The sequence below is a fragment of the Danio rerio genome, chromosome 16, assembly GCF_049306965.1.
Source record: "Danio rerio strain Tuebingen ecotype United States chromosome 16, GRCz12tu, whole genome shotgun sequence".
In the NCBI taxonomy this organism is placed as follows: Eukaryota; Metazoa; Chordata; class Actinopteri; order Cypriniformes; family Danionidae; genus Danio; species Danio rerio.
Genome location: NC_133191.1, coordinates 1,751,428 through 1,774,028, shown reverse-complemented (window position 1 = coordinate 1,774,028; position 22,601 = coordinate 1,751,428). Strand labels below are relative to the sequence as shown.

At 33.9% G+C, this 22,601-nt stretch overlaps 1 protein-coding gene across 2 annotated transcripts in view; it reads left to right on the top strand.

The window, feature by feature from the left end:
• ascc3 (activating signal cointegrator 1 complex subunit 3) overlaps positions 1 to 22,601 on the top strand; it is a 260,712-nt gene that overhangs the window by 93,631 nt on the left and 144,480 nt on the right. The gene's annotated exons all lie outside the window — the stretch shown is intronic.

Here is a 22,601-nt window from a genome sequence, read left to right as displayed (position 1 = left end):
ATATTTTTTGTGGAAGGGGGGTGGGGGTTTTGGGGACCTAAATGCACCTCCATTCTGATACCGGCCACTTTATTAGGTTGTCCAACTGCACATTAATGCAAATTTCTAATCAGCCAATCACATGGCATCAGCTTAATGCATTTAGGCATGTAGACATGGTCAAGACGATCTGCTGCAGTTCAAACTGAGCATCAGAATGGGGAAGAAAGGGGATTTAAAAGACTTTGAACGTGGCATGGTTGTTGCTGCCAGACGGGCTATTTCAGAAACTGCTGATCTACTGGGATTTTCACGCACAACCATCTCTAGGGTTTACAAAGAATGATCCGGCAAAGAGGAAATATCCAGTGAGCGGCAGTTCTGTGTTGCCTTGTTGATGCCAGAGGTCAGAGGAGAATGGTCAGACTGGTTCCAGCAACAGTAACTCAAATAAGCACTCGTTACAACCGAGCTCTGCAGAAGAGCATCTCTGAACACACAACACGTCCAACCTTGAGGCGGATGGGCTACAGCAGCAGAAGAGCACACCGGGTGCCGCTCCTGTCAGCTAAGAACAGGAAACTGAGGCTACAATTCACACAGACTCACCAAAACTGGACAATAGAAGATTGGAGAAACGCTGCTGCTCTGATGAGTCTCCATTTCTGCTGACACATTCGGATGCTCGGCTCACAATTTGGCCTCAACAACATGAAAGCATGGATCATCCTGCCTTGTATCAGCGGTTCAGGCTGGTGGTGGTGGTGTAATGGTGTGGGGGAGATTTTCTTTGGGTCCATTAGTACCTATTGAGCATCAACGCCACAGCCTACCTGAGTATTGCTGCTGACCATGTCCATCCCTTTATGAGCACAGTGTCTCCATCTTCATGTCATAAAGCTCAATCATCTCAGACTGGTGAACATGACAATGAGTTCACTGTACTCGAATGGCCTCCACAGTCAGCAGAACTCAATCCAATAGAGCAGCTTTGGGATGTGGTGGAACGGGAGATTGGCATCATGGATGTGCAGCCGACAAATCTGCAGCAACTGTGTGATGCTATCATGTCAACATGGAGCAAAATCTCTGACGAATATTTTGTGTGTGTGTGTGTGTGTGTGCGTGTGCGTGTATATATATATATATATATATATATATATATATATATATATATATATATATATATATAAACATATATATATATATATGTGTGTGTGTGTGTTATTATTATTATTAATATTATGGGTTTTGTTGTATTTTTGTTTTAAAACTTTACAATTATAAATTAACATAATCATCATGTATTTTAAGTACTGTATTTATTTAATTTGAACAACTATTATTTGTTTATTTATTTAGTTTGCACAAACAGCAATCGTCATGTTTTGAGCGCTGTAGATTCATGCATTAATGGACAGACGGAGACCTCTGAGAGCACTTAATTGTTAAAACAAGAGCGAGGTGAAGAATAGATTTAGAGGATTGTAGAGAACAAGTCGGAGTCACAGGTCAAGCGGTGTGAGGAGTGTAATATCAATTGCTGAATAAAGGGAAATGATCCTCATGCGTTCCCACAGGAAGCTCCCCTTTTCTCTGACCATATCAATTGAGTGCCCTCGCCGCGCTTCCCAAACAGCAGAGCAAACAAAGCCACCGAAAAAACAAATAAAAATGGAGAGATGTGAAGCAAGGAGACGTGTTGTAGAATAATAAGGCGTCATTGCTCTTTCCATTGTGCTTTACTGCCCCCTCAGCCCTGTGTTTTTCAGACATCGGCAGCCTTGCACAATATACTGCTTTAAAAAATGACCATCTCTGCAGTGGTTAGCTGGGAGAATATCAAGTATCTCGCCTATTTTTTTGCAGCATTGGAGATGTCTCTGAGGTGTCTGGGGTAGACGCTGAGACAGGAAAAACAAGTGGTCATTACTAGCAGACCTCACAGTTTGGCTGGCGGACGTGGTGTCAGTGTGCGTGTGTATCACACTGTGTTTTAGTTAATTGCTGGAAATGGCGTGGAAGGCATAGGGTGATGGGTCGTGCCTTATAGAAACCCTCAAGGTGGTCATTAGATATTGATTGGTGGTTTTGCATCGGAGCTGGATCTCCCAGAGCTGCGCGAAGTTAACAGCAGGTTGTGACCTGGCCATGCTATTATTTATTGTTGCTCTGCTTTAATCACAGTGTTGTTTTCATTTGCTGATTTTTCTTTCTCACGCACTGTATTATCCTCTATGCCTCTTTTCAATATTCCAAACACTATAAACAATGTTAGGTTCCACACAATCAATTTGATCAATGAAGAAATTAAGTTAAAGTTTTTTTTTTACGAATTTCAGTGGATTTAACATAAAGTTGTCCCCCAAAAAAACTCAATAATTATTTTGTTTTAGCTCAAATTAATTAAGTATTGTGAACAAACAGCAAAATGTAATGTTTTGCAATCCAAAAATGTCATTATAATAGATGTGAATGGGGCAAAAACAGCCCCAAACATAATGAAAGGGTAGTGTATTTGAAGAATACATGGCTTTGCTATCTAAAAATGTCTTTATAATGGCAGAAACATATCCAAACATAACAAAAGGGTTGTCCATTTGAAGAATACACGGCTTTGCAATCAAAAAATGTCATTATAATAGAAGTCAATGGGGCAAAATCAGCCCCAAACATAACAAAAGGGTAGTCCATTTGAACAATACATGGCTTTGCAATCTAAAAATCTGCTTATAATTAAAATCAATGGGGAAAAAACAGCCCTAAACATAATGAAAGGGTAGTCCATTTTAACAATGCATGGCTTTGCAATCTAAAAATGTCATTATAGTGGCAAAAACAGCCCTAAACATAACGAAAGGGTAGGCCATATGAACAATACACACCTTTGCAATCCAAAACTGTGATATAATGAAAGTCAATTGGGCGAAAACAGCCCCAAACATAATGAAAGGGTAGTCCATTTGAACAATACACAGCTTTGCAATCCAAAAATGTCATTATAGTGGCAAAAACAGCTCTAAACATGACAAAAGGGTAGTCCATTTGAACAATACACAGCTTTGCAATCCAAAAATGGGATAATAATGGAAGTCAATGGGGCAGAAACAGTCCCAAGCATAACGAAAGGGTAGTCCATTTATAGAATACACAACTTTGCAATTAAAAGATGTTATATTAATGAAAGTCAATAGGGCAAAACAGCCCCAAACATAACGAAAGGGTAGTCCATTTGAACAATACACAGCTTTGCAATCCAAAAATGTGATTATAATGGCAAAAACAGCCCCAAGCATAACAAAAGGGTAGTGCATTTGCTTAGAGTGTATTAAGTTTTTGAAAGATTTGAAAGCATTTTCCTGTAATATGTGTCAAATTAAGATGCGTGAACAAAAATCATTCTATTTGCTGAAACATAGAGCATGTTGTGGCTGAATTTAGTCGAAAAAACACCAGAGAGTGGATGAAAACATCCCCAACAGCACACAAGGGTTAAATTCACTTAATCTACTTGTTATTTTAAATCAGCATGAAACAAATGTTTTCTGATTTATTGTGCTGTAGATGCAGGTGAAGCAGGATCTGAATGTGTAATTGAGTCGTTGTTGTCTTGCTGTTGTAATTGAAAGTTTATTCTACCTACGTCAGTTATCAATAGGGACGCACTGAAATTAAAATTCTCAACCAAATCCAAAAATACTCAAACGTTTCATAATAATACATGTATATTTGTATTAAATAATTTAAGCCATTTTTTAAAATAAAAATATGAAGACTTTTAAAAGTTACCTCAATAAAAATATGCTTTGTTCAAAAATCTGTTTGGTGGGTCAAATCTCGTCATATTTTAGATATCAGTTGCGGAGGGTGGGCTGTAAATGGCCTGCTTGTGTGCAGTTTGAGACCCCTGGTTTAGGGTATTTCATTTTCTGGTGTTAAACTGGTGCACAGGTCATATTTGTGAGTCAACAGGATGGTTAATTTAATTTTGGTGCAAACCTGATTTTTCCAACCTTGTATTAGTAAGGTGTACCTAATAAAGTGGCCGGTGAGTGTATATAGATGAGTATATAAGTAGAATATTGGGCTATTTTGAACTCTGACCATGGTGCATGTACAAACTGGTCAACAGTGTGCTTTGCGGCTCATTTGTTTTGGTTGGTGCAGCAACAAATTCGCCCTTGCATGATCCAAACCATTGAAATGATTGGGTTTCATAGGGCAGCGCAGTGCTTTCCGTGTCCAGTGTGAAAGCCAGATCACATTATTCAGTGTCTACAGCAGGAGGGCGAGTGAAACTAGTGAAATCAACATAGCCTCATTTTTTATAGCTCATATTTTTCAAGTAAAACCCAAAAATGCCATATTCAGCAGGCCGAAATTTAGGTTAACATGCTTAATTTAAAATCATTAGTGCTTTAAAAAGTTCTTGAATTTGGTGAAAGAGTTGGAACCATGGCACTGTACTCTTCATCCACCAATACACACAGCTGACTCCAGTACACACACACACCTACCCAAGCCTCACCCCCTCCCCGTGCTGCTTTCAGAGATCTTGTCATTTCCCTCAGCTTGGATCATAGCACTTTGTCTGTCTTCTTATTTCCCTGTTGCCATAGTAACCGCTGTACAGTAAAACGCCTAATACACAGAACACACACAGCTGTTCAAATAACCCCATTGAAGACTAAATTTGTGCTGTCAGAGGCGGCGCTGACATTTAAATAAGAGGCCATAGGTTATAAGAGGGAAAAGACGGAGATGTTGGCTTGATAATTAGATTATGGAGAAATCAAAGAACTGTCAGCTCGGCTAATAGTGGATACGGGGAAAACTTTGATAAGGAGTATAATACGTTATTTTGGCATGAAATGAGTGTTCTTAATGACTGTCGGGATGGCTTTGATTATAGATTTTTCTCTTGATTATATACAAAATAATTGCTTTTCAGAAGATTCAAAGTGCAGTGGTAATAATGCAAATTTAAGGCACACACGCACACACACACACACACACACACACACACACACACACACACACACACACATGGTTATTTGTTGATAATAAATATTTTATTTAATTATTTATTTTATTCGTTTATTAGTTTATTTATTTTTATTTTTTATTCATATATTATTTTTATTTACTTTTTATTTGCAGATTTTTTATTTATTTATTTTATTTAATTTTTTATTTAATTTTTTATTTATATATATATATATATATATATATATATATATATATATATATATATATATATTTTATTGTTGGATTATTTTATTTATTTATATATTTATGTTTATTTGTTTATTTATTTTAATATAAATTAATTAATATATATATATATATATATATATATATATATATATATATATATATATATATATATATATATATATATATATATATATATATATATATATATTATTTATTTATTTTAATTATGTTATTATTTTATTTATTCCTGTATTTGTTTATTTATTTATTTTATTTTTTATTTATGTATTTGTTTATTTATTTAACTTTTTATTTATATTTTATGTTTATTATTTATGTTTAGTTTTTATTATCATTATTATTTATCATTTTTATTTGTTTATATATTTTAATATTCAATAATTGACTAATTAATTAATTTTTATTTCTTATTTATGTATTTGTTTGTTTTTATTAGTTTTTATTTATTATGTTATTTTTTTGTTTTAATTAATTAATTTATATATTTTTTATTTTACTATTTGATTATTTTATTTATTTATGTATTTATGTTTATTTATTTATATATTTTATTTATTTATAATTTATTTTTTATTTATGTATTTGTTTATTTTCATTTATTGATTTTTTATTTTTTTCATTATTATTTTTCATTTTAATATATTCATGCATTAATTAATTAATTCATTCATTCATTTTTTGATAGATGGTAGCATTTGAAATGAGTAAAGAGGGTAATCACAGACAGTGTTAAGCATTTTTCAATTGTCTTGATGAATGTAACTTTCTTTAGTATTTGTATGACAAAAGGTGCATTTACTGTGCTTCTCTAAATTGATTCATCCAAAACTGTAGAATTAATTTACAGTATTATTTAAACAATTACAATATAATTAACTTTAATTAAATCAAATTACATCAAAGTTAAAGGTAATTCAGCGTAGTTCACAATAATTAGTGCTTCAATGCAGCTTTAGATCTATATGGCATTACAGTCGAAACCAGAAAAATACAATAAATGTATTAGTTTCTAAGATTTTATTAGTTACTAATACATTTAATTAACTAACTAATAACTAATTACTTTATCAGTTAAAGTATATATAAAAATATATATATACATTGTTAACCTGCAGTTATATAATATATAGATGATGTCTATTTGTCTGATCAGTAAAGTAATCCCTTAGTTGACTGTATTAGTCGAAAAGTTATTTATTCACAGCAATTAGTTGCTTTGAACACTGCTGAAAGCTTAGTAAGGCTGAAAAAGACTCTTGTCACAGCATTTCTTATCATATCAGATACATATAATTCACTGAGCATTACTGAATATTTCACTGACATCAGATCAATTACAGTCCTGCTTGTCAAAATGACAAGAAATTCTCATTTATTAGCGAGACTGCACACGCTGACTTCTAAACCTCATGTTTTGTTTGTGACGTGGAGCAGAAGTTGATCATTGAATAAGTTTAGCTTTTATTTGCAAATACTGAAAAAACAAAACTTTTTACATATGAGAAAAATTCTGGCACATGCTGCGTTGCAGGACTTTTTTTTTTGAACATCTAGCCAGCTCATAAAACGTAACCAGGTCTACATTTCTAAATGCAGCGAAATATGTAACCAGAGCTATGTCTGCTCACACTTTTTATTTTTGCAAATCCTCCAGAGGGCGCTGTGTACACTTTTTTAATGATCTCAAATTTCTTTCGCGTCTTCTTCTCACATCAATCCACTCAATATACGATTCAGCCGATCAGGCCAGCTTGCTGTCGACTGATTGTCCTACTGACCCTGCCCACTTCCCCGAACCCAACCAATAGTGTTTTTAAAAGCAGTGTAGAAAAAGCCCGTGATTTCACCACATTTTCAGCCTGTTGTTTATATGTCTATTTATTTGCTTTTGTTTTACCTGGTTTCTGGAACCGTTTTTCGCCAGGCTCAAACCCTGTCGTTGCAGTTAACTCCACTCTCCGTCCCAAGTACATCGGCGTATGCAGAGAGCCACTGGGCAAACTAGTAACACCAGCAAAGCCGTCCGGACAGAGGTAAGCGGTCAGCAGTGTAGCGCAAAAAGAAACCGAAGCCCTCTGCTGCGTCATACCGCCCTGTTGTGTTTGTTTTACATGCAAAATAGTCAGACGTACCTCTGACTACATGAATCATGCTCTCCAGAAATGTAGACGGGGTACTTATCCACAACGAGCTTGTGCTAGAAATGTACTGCCTTAGATGAACAGTTACTCTACGTAGAAGAAACTTAGGATGCAGAGCAAACTCTTATTTTTTTGGCTGGCTTTTTATTCATAAAAAGGTGGTCACTGCTCACTCTAATATCTGAGCTCTGCAGTTCTTAAAGCAAGGCAAGCGAGAACGATTGTGTTTGTGCTGGAATTAATAGTGGGTCAGATCCTGTGATTTCTCCTCAACCTGGCATCGTGGGGCTGTGTGATGTTCAGTCATGATGACAATGTAATGGACATGCTGTCTGCATTTGAGGACTGGTCCACGTTGGATCTTCCGTTTTTTTTTTCCCCTGAAATGTGACAGCAAGTTATTATTCCAGGGCATGTCCCATTTTACGGACACCGCCTAGATCAAACTACATATTCCCCCAGTTGAAGAGATGACACAATTGCTTCCCACAAAATGGAAGTGTAATCTTATTTCTTCTAAAATCACCATACCAAGTTCACCTTAAAGTAACACTCCACTTTTATTTGAAATTAGGCTCCTTTTACAACTTCCCTAGAGTTAAACGGGTGATTTTTTCCATTTTGTGAATTCATTTAGCCCATAATTTTTAGCACTTTTAGCTTAGCTTAGCATCAATCAGATTAGACATCTCGCTCAGAAATGACCCAAGAGTTTCAACAATTTTCCTGTTTAAAGCTCGACTCGTCTGTAGGTACATCATGTGCTAAGACTGATGGATCGATTTTCTAGGCTGATATGACTTGGAACTATACTCTCAATCTGGCGTAATAATCAGGGGACGTTAATGCATGGCTCCAGCAGGTGCAGTGATATTGAGCAGTGCCTGAAAATTGCTTAATTCCTTGCAATATCATTGTGCGTTCTCCAGCAAAGTTCCTTGATTGTAACGCCAGAATGAGAGTATAGTTCCCATCCATATCAGCCTAGAAAATACCAACTTTAGTATTTTCTGTCAGTCTTACAGTAGTACTGTTGCAAAAACCAGCCCTTGCAGATCACTGGAGAACACTCATTGTGACCCGGACTACACATCTGCCACCCAACTGAACTACATATCCCATCATGCACATCACACACGCACCAGTTTCAGATTGCTAGTGATTTCAAACACAGCTGGATTTATTTTCTAGGCCAATACGGGTAGGAACTATACTCTCTTTCCAGCGTTAATAATCAGTGTACATTACTGACGTGCCATGGCTTCAGCAGGTGCAATGATATTACACAGTACCTGAAAATTGCCTGCTTTCTGGCAAAGCCATTATGCCTTCTGCAGCTGTGATCACCAGCCATCCAGCTCTTGTAGATTGCTGGAGAACACTCACTGTCACCCGAACAACATAACTGCTTCCCAACTGGACTACATGTCCCATCATGCACCTCACACACACACCTGTTCCAGATAACCACTGATTACAAACACAGAGCTGGATCTAGTTTCTAGGCTGATATGGCTAGGAACTATACTCTTAATCTGGCGTAATAATCAAGGAACTGACGTATCATGGCTCAAGCAGGTGCAATGATATTACACAGTGCCTGCAAATTGCTTGAATTCTCATAATATTGCTGTGCTTTCTGCAGCCATGGTACAGCAGCAAAGTTCCTTGATTATTACGCCAGAATGAGAGTATAGATCCCATCCATATCAGCCTAGAAAATACCAACTTTATTAGTTTTCCGTCAGTCTTACAGTAGTACTGTCACCAGCCCTCGCAGATCGCTGAAGAACACTCACTGCTCCCTGAACTACACATCTGCCACCCAACTGGACTACACATCCCATCATGCACATCACACACGCACCAGTTCCAGATCACCACTGATTACAGACAGAGCTGAAGCTCGTGTGCTTTCTATAAATACACACACTTTGCTGAGTCTTGTTTTCTGTAAGTGAGCATTTCAAAGCATTTTTCTGTCTAGCCTTATGTTTTTGACCCTTGTTTTGTTTATTGTTTATGTTGTTTTGCCACATGCCCCAACCATTCGCCTGTTTAAACGATCACTCTCTGGATATCCTTCATGCTCCTGTCTGTTCCTGTTTTGACATCGCCTGTACGACCATCCCAAAATAAAGCTGCATTTGGATAAAGGCAGAACGATATATCGTTTGAGCATCGATATCGCAATGTGTATATGCGCAAAAGTCACATGGCAGGATTAGATTATTAATTAAAACATAAAGATATTTTTAAACATTATTTTTGCAAATTATTTATACAGTGATGTGCATGGTATTTTACGTTCGATTGTTCAATTTATGCACTTCAATACTGTTAGACTCTCCACAGAACTATGAAGCACTGATTATTTAACTTTGATTTTTGTGTAGTTATAGATGCTTTTGGTTTATTATATTTCATGCTGACGCACGGCATAGAAAAAGACTTGATCATGGTCTGAATTGGAGAAATGGCTCTCTAAATAAAGCTATTCAACTCATACGGTAAAATTATATTCATAGCAAAACAAAATATCGTAATGTCAGATCTGTCCAATATCGTGCACTCCTAATTTGGAGTCCTCACCTCTGTTGCCGACCCTTCTCATTACAAGTACACGATGTAACTACAAAAGAGTCAAGCCTAAATAGGAAAGTTTTAAGTGGCATGCTAATGGTCTAATCCAATTCAATGATCTATGCTAAGCTAAGCTAAGAGTGCACTGAGATCAGCTAAATCTATTCAATAGATTGCATCGGTAAAACTCGAATAAAACTTAAATACAGTGATGCTTTCTTGTAAATGCAGTGTTGCGCTCTTCGCTCGTATGCACCTGACACTTTCTTTCAACTCCATCCTACAAGGACTCAATAAGAAAACCGATATTTACTATAAATGTACCACAATAATGTTGCACTTCATGCTTCAACCTTAACACTTTTGCACAATATTATTCCTTTAATGCATCTTTTCCATATCTGTCTTGCACAATATACTCCACAACATTGTTAAGTCGCATGTAAAAGTACTTGTGTAGCTTGTCTTATGTGTATAGTTAAGTATATTAGTTATGCACAGGTTTTTTTTTTCCATATAGCTCTTATGTCCTGTGTTGTGCTTGTGTTTATGATTATTTATGTTGCACCGCGGTCCTTTTAGTACAACATTTTGTTCCTTTGTTTGTTCACACATGTAGCGGAATGACAATAAAGCTCGACTTGACTTGACTTTAAAGACATGGACAAGCAGAGAACTTTGAGCCAGGAGTTATTCAATAATCAGGCTCACAAAGAGGCATCTCGGTTTGGCTGTGATTCCACATTCAATACTGTACCAAAAAAGCAATCCCCTGCTGATGAAATGGATCAGAAGATTTTATTTTTCTTTTCGTATGTCAGATCTTGACCTCGGGGTTCTGCTCAAGATGTTGAAACACTATTGATCCCAAATGTGGAAGATCCAGCCAGAGGCAGGTTTGTGACAGTGGATCTGAAAGATGCATATTTTTAGATAATTGCACGTCAGCGGCATTATCTGAGATTCACCTTTGGGTGGGGGGGTTAAGACCTAACAACTTCATGTTCTTCTTAATGGATTGTCAGAGTGTTTACATTTGAAGCTTTTATGGCTTTTTAAGTCTCAGAGTGTACCTGAAAAAAAGCTCACACACCCCTTATCATTGGGCTTCCTTTTAGACTGGATTTACATTTGGTGGAGATGAAAGCACGCCGCATAACAGTCCATGTCTGCTCCTTTCTGAATGTATTATCTATATGAGTTCATACTGGCTTTTCTCCATAGGCGTTTGAGCTTGATGTGTGCAGCAGCTGTGGTCAGTCCTCTGGGCATCCTTCATTGCAGATGGTTTTAGAGCTGGGTCAATCACAGAGTTTGCTCATGTCATTGACTATTTGTGTCTTGCTTAGATTTGCTGCAGTAGGCAAGAGAGAATCAACACCGTTATACTATTTACATTACTTTTCTTTTTTTTCTTTTCTTTTCTTTCTCTCTTTTTCTTTTTTTGTGTTCTTTTTTTCTTTTCTTTCTCTCTTTCTTTTTTTCTTGTCCTTTTTTCTTTTTTTTCTTTTCTTTCTCTCTTTCTTTTTTTCTTGTCCTTTTTTCTTTTTTTTCTTTTCTTTCTCTCTTTCTTTTTTTCTTGTCCTTTTTTCTTTTTTTCTTTTCTTTTTTTACTTTTATTCCCTTTTTCTTTTTTCTTTTTCTTTTTTTCTACTTTTCTTTCCTTTTTCTTTTTTTTTCTTTTTTCTACTTTTCTTTCCTTTTTCTTTTTTCTTTTTTTTCTTTTTTCTACTTTTCTTTCCTTTTTCTTTTTTCTTTTCTTTTTCTTTCTTTTTTTCTTCTGTCCTTTTTTCTTTTATTATTACTTGTCTTTTCTTTTTTTCTCCCTTTTCTTTTTCCCTTTATTCTTTTCTTTTTCTTTTTTCTTTTCTTTTCTTTTCTCTTTTCTTTTCTTTCCTCTTCTTTTTTTCTTTTTTATCCCTTTTTTATTTTTTCCTTTTTATTTTCTTTTTTTCCTTTCTTTTCTTTTATTTTTCTCTTTTTCTTCTGTCCTTTTTTCTTTTTTTCTTTTTTTTCCTTTCTTTCTTTTTTCTTTTATTTTTCTCTTGTCTTTTTTGGCGCTTTTCTTTTCTTTTTCCCCTTTTCTTTTTTTTCCTTTTTAATTTAATTTTCTTTTCTTTTCCTTTTTCTTTTTTTTTTTCTTTTTTATCCCTTTTCTTTTCTTTTTTATATTTTTCTTTTCTTTTTTCTTCTTTTCTTTCTTTTTTCTTTTTTCTTTTAATTTTTTTCCCCTTGTCATTTCTTTTTCCGCTTTTTTCTTTTTCCACTTTTCTTTTTTCCCTTTTTTATTTACTTTCTTTTTCTTTTTCCTTTTTTTCTTTTCTATTTTTCTTTCTTTTTCCTTTTCTCTTTTTCCTTTTCTTTGTTTTCTTTTCTTTTCTTTTTTTCTTTTTATTCATTCATTTTTTTCACCTTAGTCCCTTATGAATCTGGCGTTGTCACAGTGGAATGAACCGCCAACTTATCCAGCTTATGTTTTACGCAATGGATGCCTATCCAGCTGCAACCCATCACTAGGAAACATCTCATTCACACACACACACACACACACACACACACACACACACACACACACACACACACACACACACACACACACACAAACAGGACAATTTAGCCTACCCAATTCACCTTTACCAATACGGGGAGAACATGCAAACTCCACACAGAAACACCAACTGACCCAGCCGTGACTCGAGCCGGTGACCTTCTTGCTGTGAGGCGATCGTGCTACCCATTGCGCCACCATGATGCCTCTGTTCCTCGTGGTTTTCATTATTATTCTTTTAAATAAACCTCTAATCAGTTTTAATTCTTGCAAAGTTGGAAAAGTAAAGCGTTCACCAGCGTTTGATTTGGAGTTATAATAAGAAGATAATAAATCTGGAAAGACTAAAAATCACCAGTGGAGCAGCTGTATCTCTCAAAGCAGTAAAGTCCATGCACACAGTCTGCCATGACTAAGTCATATGCTGTTATTGCACGCCTAGAAGCCATCATAACCAGCAAAACAACCCTCCACTCTCCCCTCTACCACCCACTCCAAGTGATGACAGTTGCCATGGAAACTGGAGGAGGGCAAGTGTTTTAGCGGCGGCAGGAAAGCTGTGTTTGTGTGCACAGGTCTGAAGCAGGTGAATATTTGCTGCTTTGCATAACGACAGACCGGCAGGCAGCACGCAACTGAGCCATTTTCACAGGCGGTTTGATAATTAAGACACGAGGCCCGTCGCTGGGCTAGACCTGGTAACGAGGAGCTGTCTGCACGCCCGCACACACACACACACACACACACACACAGTAAACATTCATCCCACAATCCCCCAATAAAAGCCACTCACCTTCTCCCGCATGCATGCTGTTTCCCAGAACTAAACCACACTTCTTGTTTATCCTCGCTATTATTAGCTCTGACTTTTGCCAATTTCTCTTCATATTTTGTTGGGTTTAGTTTAAACTGGTGTTTGTTTCATGCACATGTTTTTATGTCACTTTTGTATAAATAAAATCTTGTAATGGTTTTCGTGTAGTAATTAAACTAATTACTAGAGTAAACAGTAGTATTTACAATGAAAAGTACACTGACAATATTTTACATCTGTTTTTAAATGGGAGAAGAAACAAATGTCATTGCAGTAGAAGCAAATACAACACACACCAAAAACTGTTGGTATAAAAACTAAATTATTATTATTATTTATTATTATTATTATTATTATTATTATTATTATTATTATTATTACTATTATTAGTATTATATTAATTGTTATTGACCGTTTTAAATGTTTAGATGTTTGTGCACAATGCAATTTGTAAATAATTTTTAATGTCTTTTTTATGAATATTTTGTTTTATATAGCTTTGTTAACCAAACGAGTGATTCTAGCTGAATGAATTTGCATTTTAAACCTTCAATAAAAGTTTACATAGTTTTTATTATATTATATTATATTATATTATATTATATTATATTATATTATATTATATTATATTATATTATATTATTTTTATTAATATTTAATTATATTATATTATATTATATTATATTATTTAATTTTATTTTTATTAATATTTGATTATATTATATTATATTTAATTATATTATTTATATTATATTATATTATATTTAGTTATATTATTATATTTAATTATATTATATTATGTTATATTATATTATATTATATTATTTTTATTAATATTTAATTATATTATATTATATTATATTATATTATATTATTTAATTTTATTTTTATTAATATTTGATTATATTATATTATATTATATTTAATTATATTATTTATATTATATTATATTATATTTAGTTATATTATTATATTTAATTATATTATATTATGTTATATTATATTATATTATGTTATATTATATTATATTATATTATATTATATTATATTATATTATATTAAATTATATTATGTTATGTTATATTATATTATATTAAATTATATTAACTTATATTATATTATATTATATTGTATTATATTATATTATATTATATTATATTATATTATATTATATTATATTAAATTATATTATGTTATGTTATATTATATTATATTAAATTATATTAACTTATATTATATTATATTATATTATATTGTATTATATTATATTATATTATATTATATTATATTATATTATATTATATTATATTATATTAAATTATATTATGTTATGTTATGTTATATTATATTATATTAAATTATATTAACTTATATTATATTATATTATATTGTATTATATTATATTATATTATATTATATTAAATTATATTATATTATGTTATGTTATATTATATTATATTAAATTATATTAACTTATATTATATTATATTATATTATATTGTATTATATTATATTATATTATATTATATTATATTATATTATATTATATTATTTGTTAGGATTTCAATCTCAAAAATATTCCACAGAAATCTGCAGATTTTTTTTTTATTATTTCTTTTTTTTTTTTTTTTTTTTTTTTTTTACAAAATCTTGTAAAGAAATTGCAAAAAAAAAAAGTCTACAGATTCAGCCTGGCCCTGCCTATATACATACACTCACCAGCCACTTCATTAGGTACACCTGCACGAGTGCTTATAGACGCACATTTCTAATGAGCCAATCACATATACTGCATCTTCTGAAAGACACTCTATCTTAGATTTGTTGAAAAATTATAAAACCATTCTTGGCGAGTATTATGCATAGCAGCAACTATATTTGCTTCTCTTAACAGTTTATAACTCTTACTTTAGTCCTTTAACCGCTGTTTATAGTTTAGTTCATTTAGTTTGTTATTGCTTTTATTTGAGTTGACAGAAATGTTTTTCATCCCATAGAGTAGTTGTCAATTTAGTTTTAGTGTACGGTAAAACCCCTGCTTTGAAGCATATGCATCTGTTTAATCTCCGTGCCAAAAACGGTTGACAGTAAAGAGATACCATCATAGGAGATTGACATTATCATACACCAGGGCTTTGGTGTGTCGTAGAAAACAAAGTAAAGTAAGTAGTTTTTTTTTACCCTCCTGGCTTTTGTATTGTAATTAAAATGAGCACTTTAGCTCTGCTACCTGTTTGCCAGCGCTTCCATTTAGATTAGCGGCGGTCTAATTAACGGCAGACGTGCATTTTCCGTTCCAAAGCCAGTCTCTAATGGCTGGGCAGATTGATTTAAATGCAAACGAGAGAGGATTTAATGAACTGCTTTTACTGAAAGTGTTTAATAGGAATTTCAACACTCGCAGACAGGTTGGTAAACAGCTCTCAGACCATTAATTATGCATTGTTCTGCATTTCTTCTCTAAAATGTTGGTTAATGGTGTCAAAATAATCATATTTTTGCGTCTTGAATGATTACGCTCTTGAAAGAGTGCGAAATCTTGCTGTGGATTTGTGTAATTTAGCTGTCAGGGAACTACAACTAGCTCATCATGTGGGCGGCACATGTATTGGGTAGTCATTAAACTTTTTGTGTGTGTTTGGGTAATTAATTTAAAGTCTCACGTAAGCACGAGAGAGCTAGATGAATCGTCTACATGCTGTTTTTTTTTCTTGTAATGAATGGTTTCACAACACTACGAGTCGACAGTGACACCAGCATCTCCTTCAGAATTGTTGTCCAAACGCCTCGACGTGTCCTAGCATCCTACTTCATCATAATTAGACAAGTGTGTCTACCACATAGCAGCCAAATATGATTTGCCATGCATCTTTTCCTCCGACAGGGAATGTGTATGTTCACGAACAATAGGCTTCATAGCATATATATATATATATATATATATATATATATATATATATATATATATATATATATATATATATATATATATATATATATATATATATATATATATATATATATATAATGTGTGTGTGTGTGTGTGTGTGTGTGTGTGTGTGTGTGTATATATATATATATATATATATATATATATATATATATATATACATATATATATATATATATATATATATATATATACATATATATAAATATATATATATATATATATATATATATATATATATATATATATATATATATATACATATACATATACATATATATATATATATATATATATATATATATATATATATATATATACACACATATACATATACATAAATATATATATATATATATATATATATATATATATATATATATATATATATATATATATAATGTGTGTGTGTGTGTGTATATATATATATATATGTATGTATATGTATATATATTTATTTATTTATATATATATATATATATATATATATATATATATATATATATATACTTTGAATTAAACAGCGAAAACCATGCAGATGACAGCTCTGTGCATGTGACAGCCTTGATTATATTATACAAAAGAGGCCAAAAGTGAGTTCAGCCACTGTGTGTACTGAGCAATGCACAGACTGACAGGTTATTTGTAATGCTGTGAGCGCAGCCTCGATGTAAACAGATCCATGTTCCAGTGTTGTTATACTACAAATCTGCTTCTGTTTGTCAGCCAGTCAATCAAAGGCTGAATAAGTGTGTTTTATAACAAGTAGAATAAAACACATCTAGAGTTTTCACTAAGATCTTGCTTGTCTCTTTTGCATTGAAACTGTCTGTATTCGCTAAACATGGCCAGCGAAGGATATTGCTGTAAAGGTGTAGACAAAGCTGTTTGAGCCTGACCGTGATGAATATGCTCTTGTAGGAGCTTTCTAGAACGTTTATATGGGTGGAGTATTTAAATGAATCAAGTTAAGAGATTAAAATGACCAGTGAAGGCTCATTGGAAATATGTGTCCAGGGATACATTTTTGAGAACCGAGAAATGTGTGCTTAGGGGTGCCTTAAGGCTGCATTTCAAATTAAATCAAATCACTTTTATTGCCACATCATCAGCAGCACGTGTGATATGATGAGTGAAAAGCTTTGGTGCTGGCTTCAGACAGTGCAAATACAACGGCATACTCCCAAACGTCATGTTGCATTAATTTGTGTGTTGTCAGTAAATCATGTCCACTTTGGAATTGTGCTCTCATATGCAAACTTAGTCAATCTGGCCCTTAAAATGCTATGCTTTATCAGTCAGTGTGCTAATATGCCATACTTTCTTTAAATAAAGAAATACAAATACCATTCTCCTTCCCTAACTGAAGGTGTACCCCAGGGTTAGGTTCATTGTCTTCTCCTTTTATAACATGTAGCAAATTCTGCTTCTGGAAAAAAAACTGATACCCAAAAACAGCAGCTGTGTGAAATTTTGGTAAAGGCATTTGTCGGCAATGGCTTTTCTGTTCAAGTTTGCCTTTGCCAAATCGGCTGGGTTAAGGAAAGGGGCGACTGGGTCATAGATGCTCACAAAAATGAGGCTGAGATGCAGAGATGTACACTGCAGCCTTTAATGGATGACACACATAAGACAAAGTGCCTAAGAAATGCATCTGAGAAAAAAAAAATGCATAAAAATATAGCCCCCGGTACATATTTCTCAGTTCTCAAATATGTAGCCCTGGGCACATGTCTCCAATGAGCCTGAGTTGAAAATGACGGGACTTTGCACCAATATTTAACGCCTTAAAAAAGCATGTTTTTCATTGTGCACTTGAAATAGCTGGAGGTGTTGCTGGAGGAGGCACCGCAGAGAACAGAGGTAAACATCTTATAAACGTATTGTTTGGCAAATGTACTATTTTAATTTGCTTCAGGAATTAATAGACGACTTGAAACAAACGAGTGACTTCCATCAGACAGTCTGCAATCTGTTCTGCTTGCGGATAAACTGTCAAAAACTCAAACAGTTGTCAAAATATACATATTGTAGACTCTCTTAAAGACAGTGGGATATGGCTTACTGTATGTAAGCATATGGTGTGCAAACTGAGAGGATGGATGCGGCATACAATATATGTTCTGAAGTATTTCACCTTTGCATTTAAATATTGTTTTTGTCACTGTTTTGACAATATGCCTATTAATTAACCAATGAGTAAATAAATCAATAGGCCTAAGTAAAATTTAACTATAATTTAATTTGTTGTGTATCATGAGTATCTGTTATTCTCTATATGTTAAGAAAGTATCGAAAAAAATAATAATCCTAAGTGATAATAATCCTAAATAATAAGTTTGCATTTGAAAACACTATCGGTTGGGTTTAGGAAAGGGGCTGGTGGGTTATGGTCGCTCGCAAAAATGCATGTAAAAGGACTTAGTCATCTAAAAAGGGTATTTTTTGACTATTTTGACAATATGCCTTTTATTTAACCAATAAGTAAACCAATAGTTCTAAATAAAATTAAACTATATTTTAATGCATTGTGAATCACGAATATCTATTGTTTTTTTAGCGCCTCCACATATGTTTAGAAAATAAAGGAAAAATAATAATAATAATGCACGGTCTCTGGTTAAAGTAGATCAAGTGCGTCTTATAAGGATTATCTCTGCATATGTGCCACTGATTTGTGCTGCACCTATTGTGTATAGGTCGATATGTAAATATTATGTTACATTATATTGCATTAGTTTGTGCATTGTCTTTAAAACATGTGTAGAATTGTCCACTCCAATCAGGAAAGCTTTGGAATTGTGTTCTCATGCAAACTTGGGAAATTCAGTTTTATCCCATGGAACCCTGCTGGGCTCAGCTTGAAGGAGTGACCTGGGACTGTCCGTAAGGGGCCGGTGCATTGTGGAATTGTTGGTGGTCGAAGGTTAGGACTATGACAGCCTGATCGTTGGGCACAGAAACTGGCTCTTGACATGGAACTGAACTTTGGTGGTTAATGATCGCTGAAGAACGCATATTGAGACACAGCCATTGCATTTTGAGAGTCACACTACTAAATTGGTTGCCATTTCTAATCACAAGCTATTTGAACTTACAAGTGTTTACCATATCACTGGTGCAATATGAAATAGGTAAGAACTTGTATAATTCAATAGTCCTATGACCAAACTGCGAAAAATACTTCAGAAATAGTCAAATTAAGTGAGCTTTTCATTAAAACAATCAAAATAAACTGTCAATGGGGTATGTACAATAGTTTAATTTAGTGGGTTATTTGGCTTACTCCATTGGCAGATCGTTTAGCTTGATTAGCACTTAATTTTGACTTAATATTTCTGAAAACAAGACCAGACTTTATTTATTTATTTATTTATTTATTTTGCTTGTCTAGAAAATTCTTCTTAATTTAAAACATTTTAAATATTTGAACTGGAATAAAGACAAAAACTTTACTTCTAATTAAGTTTTGGGTGCCAATATACAGTTACTGCTCCTGTAATTTAATCTACCGTTTGTGTTTATGCGCCTTTACATATATAAAAACATTGTGTTCTTCAAAATGGAGGCTTGAACATCTGCTTGACTTGATCCATATAGCATCCTATAAAGGTTCAGTTATATTTAGACCACCTGAAATAGTGCGGCACTGTGGGTATTTCAGCTCTTTGTCATTCTTTTCAGGGCAAACATGCCTCTGTTTTATGTAAATTAGTCTTCATGTACTTTGCGCCTATATTCCTCTCTTCTTTATTTAACTTTGGTTGCGCGTCCGATTTATCATTGTCAAATTTGTTTATTTCAGTGAATTGGGAGAGCTGTGTGTCCATCCCAATAATGTAGTTTCTGCCTTTTCAGATGTATTGAGCTCAGTCTATAAGTCATATGACATAAAAGCACTGCACGGTTGATCAAAGGTTATTTTCCTGCATATTCTGTCAGTGTGTAATCAAGCCAGAGTCTGTGGTTGTTGTTTTTTAGCTATTTCTGAATTTTGTAAAAAATGGATTAATGTAAATTTACACACCTTCACACAAGTAAATTATTAGACTCAATAATGGACTAAAAATCTGCGGATTTCTGCGCAATCAGATTCCGTGTGGGCCGAGTAATCAGCTGCATTCAGATGGAGCAGTGTTCACTGCACAGAGCCATGCTTCACTACGCAAAAAAAATCTACCCAATGTATACACAGTTAGGGGTGGGGTTTGGGGCCACAAAAAAAAAAAAAGTCCTTACAATTTCATACAAATCAATTCCTACAAATTAGCCACTTTTCTAACGAAACGTCAGATAATAATAATAATATTAATAATAATAATTAATCATTCTTTACATTTATATAGCTATTTTCTGGACACTCGTTTTACACTTTTTTGGGGGGAAAGGGGGGGATTTTCTTATCCACCTTCAGTGTGCAGCATCCTTCTGGATGATGTGATTGGCGCCCATATTGCGCCAGACAGCACACCACACACCAGCTGATTGGTGGAGAGGAGAGTGTGATGAAGCCAATTATTATACGAGGATGGTTACGAGGTCATGATGGACAGAGGCCTGTAAGCAAATGTGGTCAGGATGCCCGGGTTAAACCCCTACTCTTTTTAGAAGGACATCTTGGGATTTTAAAACGACCACAGAGAGTCAGGACCTCGGTTAACGTCTCAATGAGCACATGTGCTAAAACACATTGGCTTTAGGCTCTGGATGTTTCAGAGCAAACCTTACATAAAGACAGTCTCAGTGATAAATCCAGTCGTTTATATGAAGTAGCACAGATACAGCCAAACAAAGCAAACCTCAATGCAGGAAAACTGGAGAACAAACCAAATGAACTGTATATTGGAGCGGTAAAAACCCAGGGGGAAGTTATTATAGCTCACATACTCCGTCCCATCTTTACATTTAGCTTCATTTTGGAACTTTTAAAATACTGAGATGCATACACACCACTGTTAGATAATGATGATACTATTCTTCCTATTGGTTCAGCTAGCAACACAATGGGCTCTATTTTGACGGTCCATTCGCAGAGCGCAAAACGCAGGGCGTAAACGCTTTCAGGGCATTTCAGAACGCATTTTTGATCATTTACGGACGGGAAAACCTGCTTTGCGCCATGGCACATGGGCTAAAAGGGTTGAGTTTATTTTCTTAATGAGTTATAGGTGTGTTTTGAGAATAAACCAATCAGAGTCTCATCTCCCATTCCCTTTAAGAGTCAGCTGCGTCACGCCAAGAGCGCATTCGCTATTTACAGGACGCAAAGTGAGTCTAAGTGGAAAAACTGAGCATTTCACAAGCAAACAGTTCACAGTTTTTATCAGAAAACAGTTAAACAGAGCATCTACTGCATGAGAATGAGAGATAATGGATCTACTTTCACATTCGCTTTTGGATAGAGAAACCTTTACGCGCAGACATCAATTAGTCTATAAATAACTAATTGTGTTTGTTAAGCGCAAAGATTTGTTTCAAAACTATTTCTAAATTCAGTTCTAATTTCCAGCAAACAAATAAATAAACAAAAATGACCAAGTGTGGTCAAAATACTGAGTTATTTCCAAATACACATGATGTGCCCCATATGATCTAAAACCTGACAGGTGGACAAATCTAAGCTTGTTTTTAATAAAACAAATATAAATATGGATATAATAAATAATACTGCTAATAATAATAACATTATACCAAAGCAGATTGTTATGAATGAACTGAAAAAGCCTCCCGAGATGAAGAAGACATAAAAGCAGTGATTTTCATATTTATGTAGGCTAGAAAATAATATGGTTTGTAATATTTTAATCCTTTATATTTATATTCTATATATATTCTTATTATATCCTATATATATCCTTAATATTTAAATGTTTTCATATGTAAAGATATTTGCCTATTGCTCTCTTGTGTGTATTAAGCAGTGTGTAGGCGAGGTGCAACTCTGCGCTGGAGTTTAGACCGGGTTTGTTTTGGTCTAATGAAAAATCTGTTATAGATTCTCAAAATAGCGACGCGCCAGCGGTCCGCCTCAGAACGCCTTACTTTCTAGACCAGAACGCACAAATGAGCGCTAATGCATTTGCTATTTAAACAGTGTAGCGCAACGCCTCAAAACCACTCTTGCGCCAAGCTGAAACTACCAAAAGACTACTGCGCCGCGTCTTGCGCCACACTGCGCCGGGTGTATGATAGGGCCCAATAAGTCAATCAGTGACAATGAAAACCGTTTCTGTTCATATGTGTGTTTTTTTCTGAAAGTACTGATGCGTATATTTCTATAGCATGTCTTTTAATTAACTTTTTATTTATTTATTTATTTATTTATTTATTTATTTATTTATTTAAGCA